General features: G+C 41.6%; 1 pseudogene; it reads left to right on the top strand.

Annotated features, from left to right (window-relative positions):
* The first annotated feature begins 5,166 nt into the window (after window positions 1–5,166).
* Window positions 5,167–10,200, top strand: LOC115933468 (ribosome biogenesis protein BMS1 homolog; annotated as a pseudogene).
* Window positions 10,201–11,095: the final 895 nt, after the last annotated feature.

The following is an 11,095-nucleotide window of genomic DNA, read 5'->3' as shown; positions in this document are numbered from 1 at the left end:
CCATTTTTTATTTTGATTTTGTGTTTTAATTTTTTGTATTGTGGAAATGACAGAACATATTTCTGTAGCCACTTTTTAGCATTTCTAAATTGATCAGTGACAAATTCCTATATTCTCTTCCTCTGAGAATGTCTTTATTTCTTTCTTCATTTCTGAAGGGTAGTTTCATGGGATATAGAATTTGCAGCCAATAGTTTTTTTGTTTGGTTGGTTTTTTTAAGCACTTGAAAATGTTGTGCCACTTCCTTCTGGCCTCCATGGCATTTGAGTTGGCGTGTCCCTACAGGCATTCTGCCATTTTTGCTCTTTGTTTTTCGTTTTGAAAGTTTAATCAGTGTTGCTTTCTTTTGGTATACTTTGAGGTTTGCTCAGCTTCTTGAATCTGTAAGTTTATATCTTTCACCAAATGTGGGAAGCCTCAGGAATTAGTTATTTGCATGCTTTCGCAGCTCTGGTCTCCTGTGGGACTCAGATAACATAAATGTGGGGTCTTTTGTTATCGTCCCACAGGTCCGTGCAGCTCTGCTCATTTGTTTTCAGGTTATTTTCTCTCTATTGTTTAGACTGGGTGAATTCTGTTGATCAGGTTTCAGCTTCTCTGATTCTCTCCTCTGTCGTCTCCACTTTTACTCAATAGAGCCCATCCAGTTAGATTTTTTTTAAATTTCTGTTACTGTATTTTATATTTCTGTAATTTCCATTTGATTCTTCTTCAGTTGCTTTGCTGACGTTTTCAGTTCTTTGATTGTTGCCATAGGATTTGTAGTTGTTTGTTGAAGCATTTTTATACTGACTGTTATAAGTGATGAGTCAGGTGGTTCCAACATCTGCCTGTGTAATTTTTTTATTTTTGCAGGCAGTCCTCCTGTTTAGGTTTAGTCTGTAGGTCTTGGTCTACTTTGTGGGCTGTGATTCCAATGGCAATTTAATTTCAGAGCCTTCATGGTGTTATTTTGGTCTGTTTGGCTAATATGTATCACTGGGATTCTCCCACCAGTCCCTGCTGTTGCCCACCTGAGGGAACAGGGGAGCTGCCCCAGGCTGGGCCACCTGCTGCAGCTAGGTGGGTGGGGAATGGTGGTTGTCTTGGTGTGTGGAGCTGGTTTTCTTGTTGTGGGGAAGATCTCCTTTGATCTGCGGGGACTGAGTCTGCCTGGGTTGCCTTCTATTGCTACGTTGGGAGTTGGGAAACTCTGGGCCTGGGTCACCGTCCTATTGGATGAGGTCCAGGGAGACACCTGGCCACTATGCATTCCCTAGTCCTAGAGTCCCTCGGCAGCCTTTTTCTGTCCACGTTTCGGAATTCTCCATTGATCATCTCCTGTCTATTATTTCTAGAGTTTGGGTTACATTTCTTAGGAGGGTATAATGTGTTATCTTCTCTAGACCAGAAATCCTTAGTGGTGGTTTCGGGTTGTAACTGTCCTAAAGGGAGAATTGGCATATTTGTGATGTCGAGTCTTCCTTTTCAAATGAGGACATACCATTATTTAGTATATAATACTTACAACATCTACTTCCTTGGGTTGAAGAATGTGGTTAAGGCAAGGAAAGTACTTAACACAGTGCCTGGTGTGGAGAGCACTTACGAGTGTTGGTAGTGATGCTATTCCTTTTGTCCTTTGGTAGCATATTAAAGCTTTTCTTCTTTTTTAAATAAATAAAGTTCTGGTGCACTTCTTGTTAGGTTTATTCCTATTTTATCCTTTTTTGCTTTTATTACAAATAGGAGCTTCCTATCTTTTATAACATCTACTTGGTTCTTTGGCCCTTATGTGAAAATGTTTTAATAGCCTTCTAAACATTGCTCTCCCAAATGAGTTTTAACTTGCCTCTTTCTTTTGTTTTCCTTTTTTTGAGACAGGGTCTCACTTTGTCACCCAGGCTGGAGTTCAGTGACGCAATTATGGCTCACTGCAACCTCTGCATCCCGGGCCCCCAAAGTGCTGGGTTTACAGGTGTGAGCCACTGCACCCAGCCTTACTTGTCTATTTCTTTTAAGAGTGGGAACTATAATTGAACCCAGAGCTCCAAAAACAAATGAAGGAATGAATGAGTGAATAAGCTCTTCCCATGGGTTTGGTGTGGTTTGGGGCTCTACTCTTAATCTAAATGCTATGTTTTATATGATCTAAAATTTCCCCTAGGTGTGTTACACGATTGTGTTGTGTTGAACTTACATTGAGGCTCCTTTTCACATATGCTGGTTATCAGCGTGGGACTTTTCCATTCACTCTTTGAATTATTCATTTGGGGGACACGGATAGACCTCTGTGTCTTTCATAAAGAGTGTCCATTGGCCGGTTGCAGTGTCTCATGCCTGTAATCCCAGGACTTTGGGAGGCTGAGGAGGGCAGATCACGAGGTCAGGAGTTCGAGACCAGCCTGGCCAATATGGTGAAATCCCATCTCTACTAAAAATACAAAAATTAGCCAGGTCTGGTGGCGGGTGCCTATAATCCCAGCTACTCGGGAGACTGAGGCAGTAGAATTGCTTGAACCTGGGAGGCAGAGGTTGCAGTGAGCTGAGATCGTGCCACTGCACTCCAGCTTGAGTGACAGAGTGAGACTCCGTCTCAAAAAAAAAAAAAAAAAACAAAAACGAAAGAGTGTCCATTATCTATACTGGAAAAATTGAGATTGGGATTTTTGACATGAAGTGCGGAAATGTGGATTGGGTCAATTTAGTTTACCTAAACAGATGATGAAATACTAACTGTTTTATGAAGCATTCCCTAGTGCAAAGTTTTGCCTGTGTGTCTAGTGACGGGAACAGTAAGAATGAGGCTTGGAACGTGGAGCGCATTGTGGGCCTGTCATGGGTGGGGCCAGCAGCACATGCATGCCTGGCTCACAGAGCAGCCTTTGGGTGTTCTTTTCCCAGAGGAGCTCTACGGTGACTTTGAAGACTTGGAAACGGGACGTGCACAAGGGAAAATCGGGCCCCGACACTCAGGTATGACTTTGTCGTAGCTGGCTGTTCTTGGTCATTGTGTTCTGAGAGAGGCCCACATTGAGAAATGCAAACCTTACTTGTGATGTGTGAAGATTGCAGACTGGATTGATAGATTCCTTCCTAAAGGGTGGGGATGTGGGGACCAAAGAGAAGCTTTCTTGTTTACTTGTTAAGTTTTGGACGACAGTTACTACCGTTTCTTGCCATAGTCATTTGCCAAGACCACTGTGATTTTTCACTCACAGAAGTCTTAGCTTCTCAGACTTACATTCAACCATTGCCATCATTCTCCTCTTTTTAAATTGAAGTGTCATTTAAAAGAATGAAGTCCCTGTTCTCCCTAATATTTCTTTAGAACAAGGTCTGGGAGCATCTGGGTGAGGGACACGTCTGTTATTTTTATTCTAGCTTGTGTTCCCAGCCAGCTTAATGAATAGCAGCTAATTGTAATGCAGATGTAACAATTTCCTGTAGCAGTACCATGTTATTCAGAGACAAAGGTTATGTTGTATTTTGTTTTGTTTTATTGATAATGATAACAGATTTTTGCTAAGATTTTTGTTTAAATAGAACTTTAAAAAATGTAATGTTTAAAGAAAAGACCGTCATAAACATACACAAAATTTTTTCTTCTGGAAATTTAAGAATGAAGATATAGAGAAACAAGGAAGAAATTGACCCCGATGAAGAAGAAAGTGCCAAGAAAAAGCATTTGGATAAGAAGAGAAAATTGAAGGAGATGTTTGATGTGGAATATGATGAAGGAGAAAGCACATATTTTGATGATCTTAAAGGAGAAATGCAGAAAGAAGCACAGTTGAGAAACCTCAGTTCCTCTCAGCCCCTTGTCAAGACTATCACATAGTGCAGGAATCCCTGACTTTCTTTGGGTCCCTGCTTCCTATCCTGCTTCTGTGCCTTTCATTCGGACTCCTGGGTAGATGCATGTGAGTGTGTTTATTCATGCAGTGAGCTCATTGTTTCTACAGTCAGAAGATCACCAGAAAAAGATCCATACCTATTTTGTAACAAGAATTAGAAAACCAAAATGACTGAGACATGGTCTCTACTTTTGAGACTTTTACAATGTAGTGATCTGAGACAGTGTGTTCATTTCAGCGCAAGCCAATGCTGCCTATTCCGATCGCTGCTCCCTGATTTGAATGGCAGGTGATCAGTGGCCCGTGTGGCTTATGGACACACCAGAGCTCCCAGGGGAAGTGCTCTGAAAACTCATCCTGGTCAGAGTTCAGAAGGACATGTGGAGTATAAGGTCAGATGCGGAGATAAAGGGAGATGGTGTGGCCCTCCTGCCTGGGGGTGCTGAGCAGGTTGCTGGAGGCGGTGATGTCACTCTGAAGGAGACAGACACAGAAACGTGTGTACAGTTGATGGTGAGCATCTGAGTTGTGTCTTGTTAGTGAGGCCAGGAGTGCCTGTGTAAGCTGAAACAGATCAGGTATATGATTTCTGAAACGGAGTTTCATCCTAGATCTTCATCTAGTCAAAGGACTGTTTCCTGATTAGTCATTAGCTTAGTGGTTGCTAGTCTGTGCTGACCTTTGAAAGGCATGACTAGGCTAACTCTGAAGTTTTTGCTTCACACCATTTACAATTTAAAATTACCTAGAGCCTTGTGGGCCATTGGAAAAGACTGAATGTTTCACTCTGAAATGGGAGTCCTTGGAGGGTTTTGAGCAGAGGAGAGACATTCAGGTAATCAGATCACTCTGCCAAGACATCAGTCTGGTAGAGATCAGTCCGGTGGCATAAACCAGAGGGCTGGCAGTGGAGATGAGACAAAGAGTCAAACCCGGATAGAGTTTATTTGGAAGCTGGGTCAGTAGGATTTCCTGGTGGACTGAATGTGGGGTGTGTGAGAGGAAATGAGGATGGCGACTGGAAGTTCCTGGAAGGATGGGTTATTGCAGGTTAGATAGGAAACTGTCTGCAGATGCAGTTTTGGGAAGATGATGTTTGGTTCGGCTGGGTATCATGCAGACAAGTGGAGTGTCAAGTCTGGAGAGACAGGTCTGGCCAGGGACTTAGATGTACAGCCCTCAGCAGGTAGATGCCACTTAACTCTGTGAGGTGGCCGGGGAGTGAGTGCAGAGTGACTGGGAGGAGCAAGACTGGCATGGGTGAGATGGGGCGATTGCGGCCGTGAGGCTGAGCAGTGCCTAGGAGGGAGAGGGAGAAGCAGTGTGAGCATGCAGGCACGCAGGAGTCCAGTTGTACACAGAGGCGAAGCACTGTTCAGATCCCGCTGCAGTGTTAACTACAGTAAAGGCAGAGTTGACCGCTGGAGGAGTCCTTCAGTGTGGAGGCCTTCAGCGATCTTGGCAAGCACCAATTTTCATGGATGTAGGAGAATGGGAGCAGAGAAACTGGAGGCTGCAACTGTGGAAAACTTTTGTGGGGTTTTGCTGCAGAGAGAAGCAGAGAAATGAAGCAGTTTTTGGTGGAAGAAGTGGAATCAAAAGGTTTTGAGATAAGAGAGAGAACAGAGGGAAGAGCTGTTGGAATAAAGTCCAGGAAGAGTGGATGGTGTCTAGTGAGCAAGTGACGTGTGGCCCTGAGTAGAGGCATGGACAAATCATCTGTGCCTGAGCTGCCCGTAGAACTTTCTGTGATCATGGAGATGCACGTCTGTGCTTCCCAATATTGTAACACTGGCTGCAAGTTGATATGGACCACTTCCAGTGTGACTAGTGTGATTGAGGAACTGCATTTTAAATATTATGTAATTGTAATTAATTTTCATTTAAATAGCAACACATAGCTCCTCTGTGGGCCAGGTCAGAGCTCTGATAAGGCTGGATATGGGAGGAAACCCTGGTAGAGGGTTGACCGTAGAGGTTCTTTTGGTTTTGGAGTGAATCAGGAAACAGCCATCAGCTGAGTGAAGGTGAGGGTGGTGGTGGGTGTTTGAAGACAAGGGGAAAGTGTGAAAGAATTATTTGGAAAGGAAGGAAAGAAAGTGTGGACTGGGGATGTTTCCAATGTTCGAGCACGCAGGGCTCCACAGTTATCTACATTTGCTGTCCCTTGGAGCAGGAGAGAAGAAAATGGTTGGGACATATTCTGAACAGACTGTAGAGGTAAAATGTGTAGGGTTTTTTTTGTTTTTTTGTTTTTTGAGATGGAATCTCGCTCTATTGCCCAGGCTGGAGTGCAGTGGCACGATCTTGACTCACTGCAACCTCCGTCTCCCAGGTTCAAGTGATTCTCTCACCTCTGCCTCCTGAGTAGTTGGGACTACAGGCACGCACCACCATGCCCAGCTGATTTTGGTATTTTTAGTAGAGACGGGGTTTCACCATGTTGGCGAGGCTGGTTTCAAACTCCTGACCTCATGTGATCTGCCCGCCTCAGCCTCCCAAAGTGCTGGGATTACAGGCATGAGCCACTATACCCGGCAAATGTGTAGTATTTTTAATAGGATAAAGCCTACATAATTCTGTCCACAGTTCCTTTACTTAGAAATTGCTTATTTGTTCATGTTAATCCTATGTTTATTACAAATAACAACATACAGGTTTTTCCCCCCCACCCCGTCATGTACAGCTGAATCACGTAGAATTTGAAGATCAAGATGATGAAGCCAGAGTTCAGTATGATGGTTTTCGACCTGGGATGTACGTCCACGTTGAGATTGAAAATGTTCCCTGTGAATTTGTGCAGAACTTTGACCCCCATTACCCCATTATCCTGGGTGGCTTGGGCAACAGCGAGGGAAATGTTGGACACGTGCAGGGGGTCCCTTTGCTGCATATTTGGTGCCTGAGGCTCTGTGGATTTCCCCTCCATCAATCATCTTACCCTCTCATCCCCCTCAGATGCGTCTGAAGAAACATCGCTGGTATAAGAAAATCCTCAAGTCCCAAGATCCAATCATATTTTCTGTAGGGTGGAGGAGGTTTCAGACCATCCTGCTCTATTATATTGAAGACCACAATGGAAGACAAAGGCTTCTAAAGTATACCCCATAGCACATGCATTGTTGAGCAGCCTTTTGGGGTAAAATATGATTACAGTAACTTGCCTATTGCCGAGATTAAACTTTATAGGCTGCGTTATTTTAGCTTTGTGCTTTTCCTTTCATAAAATTCCACTCCTAAGATGTTTCTGTTTTCTGGGAGCGGGGAGGTGGTTTGGAGTATATATGTAAATCTATATCCAAATGTAAATGTCCATATCCAGTATGTTAAACTAGAATCTAAAATTTCTGGTTTGCTATATTTCTTTTTTTCCTTTTCCTTTAAGACCCTATCACTCCACAGGGAACTGGTTTCTTGGCAATACAGTCTGTCAGTGGCATAATGGTAACTATCTTGGACGATTTCTTTTACAGATTGGTTTGAGAAATATATCCTGAATGTGGGTTATTATGTATATGAGGCTTTAAGTTGAAAATTACTCATTTTTATTATTATAAAGTAAATTTCCCTTTGTTTTTAATCTTCGTACATCCTTTTCAGTAGGGTGTGGGATTAGAGGAGGGGAGGTGGAAGAATTATAATGGTACATTTCCTATTTTTGTGCATCTTTTGCATTTATTTATCTAAGCAAGTATTTAAGCAGTGCTCACCATGTGCTAAGCACTATATGAGGTTATGAGGAGCCATCAGAGACCACCCAGACACAAGACTCCCTGCAGCTGTGCTGGGGTAGCAGTCTGTTCACTCCATTTTCATTTGACCAGTCAGTCAGGCAGGGCAGGGTTTACTGGTCCCATTTAACAGAGAAGAAAGCAGAATAATGAGCAGATGGAATCTTCCCTGGAGATCCAAATTTTAATTTCCTAAACATTGCAACTGTATTTTTCTTTTCCATTTCGTTCCAAATAAATCATCATAGTAAAATTACATTCCTCTGAAATCACTCTCAGGAAAGTACTCAAGTAGCCTTTTTTTTCTTTTTTTCTTTTTTTTTTTTTTGAGACAGAGTCGCACTCTGTCATCCAGGTTGGAGTGCAGTGGCACGATCTTGGCTCGCTGCAACCTCTGCCTCCTGGGTTTAAGCGGTTCTCCTGCCTCAGCCTCCCGAGTAGGTGGGATTACAGGTGTGCACCATCATGCCGAGCTAATTTTTGTATTTTTAGTAGAGACGGAATTTTGCCGTGTTGGCCAGACTGGTTTCAAACTTCTGACCTCAGGTGATCCACCTGCCTTGGCCTCCCAAAGTGCTGGGATTACAGGTATGAGCCACTGTGCCTGGCCTCAAGTCACCCTTGTTAGTTTGGCTTACCAACTTTAAGGTTTTGGATTGCTTTTGTCAAACCACTGGGTTGCAAGTTCAGATGCTCTCTCTTGTTTTTCTTAGCTAATTGTAAGTAAAATTCACTTTGGTAATTTATTGTGTCACATAGAATTGAAGTTTTTCTCTTGCTAATATTATTCCTATTTTCAAATTTTGGGGCTCCTGTTAGCCTGATTTTCGGATAGCTGCCATAGGAGTTGTCCTTGATCTGGATAAATCCATAAAAATTGTGAAGAAATTAAAGCTAACTGGTTTTCCATATGAAATTTTCAAGAACACTTCATTTATTAAGGTCTGTATATCTATATATTCTCATATTTATAAATGTCCATATTGTTTGAGAAAAGGAATGAAATACCTCTTAAATGTGGGCCTCATATTTTTAGAAAAGTGTTTGAAATCTTTTATAAACTTCCTATTTTATTTGCTCCTTTATATTCTGTATTACTTAAATATGCTCAAAAAAGCAGTGGTAAACAGCTATTTAGGAATTGAGGCTGTTCCTCCTGACTTCCATGTGAGACTGCCACAGAACTCATATTGAAAATATGTCATTTTATCCACTAGGTTTTTGTTTCCTACTTTTTAAATTGGTGTTAAGAAAGGGAAAAAAATCAGAAGTTTGTCTAACTCAGTAGAAAAATCGACAAAGCATTTGCAGATAACTTGGCAAGGGTACAGAGAAACGGATGTACTGTTTTACAGTATTTGGGGAGGATGGTTTGAGCAGCATTTATTGACAATTTCATTAGTGGGGATGATTCTATTGAAAACACAGAGTTAGGAAGTCATAAAATGTTCTTACAATATAAGGTAATAATACCACCGGCGTTTATCTTATGTTTTCATGTTCTAAGTGCATGCATCCGAGTAAAAGGATCTGGGCTGCAGTCCAGTCTGAGAGATTCCAGCAAAGGCTTCCTAGGCCAATTCAGTCCAGTAAATCCCTCTTTGATCTTCTCTTCCACACAGACAGCGGTGATGAACATGCCCATGAACTCACATGATTATTTTGGGGAAAATGAAAGAGTTGTATTCTTTTTGAGGTAGTAATTCCACTTTCAGGGGCAAATACATTTTGATTATTTTATCACCCTTCAGTGAGTTGTTTTTGTTCTTTAATCAAGGATGTATGTTTGAAGTAAGAAATAAAGCATAAAGTATATGATTTTGTGTGTGTGTGTGTTTTTATCTTGCTATACCTGTAGGGAATGTTTAATTCTGCCTTGGAAGTGGCCAAATGTGAATATGCTGTGATTCGAACTGTCAGTGTGATAAGGGGGCAGATCAAGAGAGCACTCTGAGCTCCAGAAGGAGCTTTCCAGGCTAGCTTTGAGGATAAGCTGCGGATGAGCGGTGAGTGTCTTCAGTAGTGTTCAGGGCAGGGTGTTACCATTCATGCTTGACTTCTAGCCAGTGTGACGAGAGGCTGGAGTCAGGTCTCCAGAGAGTTGAGCAGCTCCAGCCTTAGATCTCCCAGTCTTATGCGGTGTGCCCATTCGCCTGGTGTCTGCAGTCCCCTGGCCACACCCAGTAACAGTTCTGTGATCTATGAGAATAGTTTCCTTAGTGAGCTTTCCCTTCAAATACTTTGCAGCCAGGTAGAGAAGTTTGGAGTGAAGGTTTTGTTCTTTGTTTCTTCTCAATATGGATATGAATCTTCTTTTGAAAATGTTAAAGTAAATTACCTCTTTTCAGATATTGTCTTCATGCGAACTTGGTATCCTGTTTCCATCCCAGCCTTCTATAACCCAGTAACATCTTTGTTGAAACCAGTGGGTGAGAAAGACACCTGGTCAGGACTGTGGACCACGGGCCACCTCGGGCTCGCCCATGGTGTCAGACTAAAGACAAACAAGGACTCTCTGTATAAGGTACTGGTCGTGTGTGTGTTAGTGGAGATGAAGCCTGTGCTCTACAGGCAGGGAGTCACACAGACACTTTTCTATAATTTCTTACGTACTTTGAATGTTCAAGTATAAAGTCTAACGTTAAATTTGATTGAACAATTGTATATTTGTGGGATATTTTGGAATGGAACACCAAAAAATGGTAATAGTGGTTCTTTCTGGATTGAAGACAAACTTTTCTTTTTTAAAATAAATTTTATTTTATGTATTTCAGGTTGACAACATGATGTTAAAGGATACATATAGATAGTAAACTGGTTACTATAGTGAAGCAAATTAACATAGCTACCATCTCACATAGTTAGATTTTTGTTTGTGTGACAGGAACAGCTAAAATCTACTTATTTAACAAAAAATCCCAAAGACAATATATTTTTATTAACTATAGCCCTCATGATGTACACTAGATCTCTAACTTGTTCATCCTACATGTCTGCTACTTTGTATTATTTTAATGTACATCTCCCCATTTCCTATTGGTCATTTCCTATTTGGCCCATTTTTCAACTGGGTTGTTTTTCTGCTATTAAGTTGTAAGAGTTCTTTACTGATTTTTGGATATTAACACTTTGTGAGATATGTGGTTTGCAAATATTTCTTCCAGTCTGTAGGTTCCCCTTTCATTTTGTTGGTTGTTCCTTTGCTGTGCAGAAGCTTTTTAGTTTGATGCAGTCCTCCTTGTTTATGTTTACATTTGTTTACATTTGTAGCCTGGCTTGTGGTGCGATATCCAAAAAATTATTGCTAAGGCCAATGTCAAGAGGCTTTCCCCCTATGTTTTCTTCTAGGAGTTTTATGGTTTCAGGTCTTATTTGGGTCTTTGGTCTTGTATCTGTTTTGAGTTGATTTTTGTGTATGGTGTATGATCAGGGTCCAATTTTATTCTTTTGCATGTGAAAATCATATTATTGAAGAAACTATCTTTTTTACCATTGTGTTGTCTTGTTTGCCCTTGTCAAAAATTAGT

Source organism: Gorilla gorilla, chromosome 16, assembly GCF_029281585.2.
Source record: "Gorilla gorilla gorilla isolate KB3781 chromosome 16, NHGRI_mGorGor1-v2.1_pri, whole genome shotgun sequence".
Taxonomy (NCBI): Eukaryota; Metazoa; Chordata; class Mammalia; order Primates; family Hominidae; genus Gorilla; species Gorilla gorilla.
This window is presented reverse-complemented; position numbering and strand designations above follow the sequence as displayed.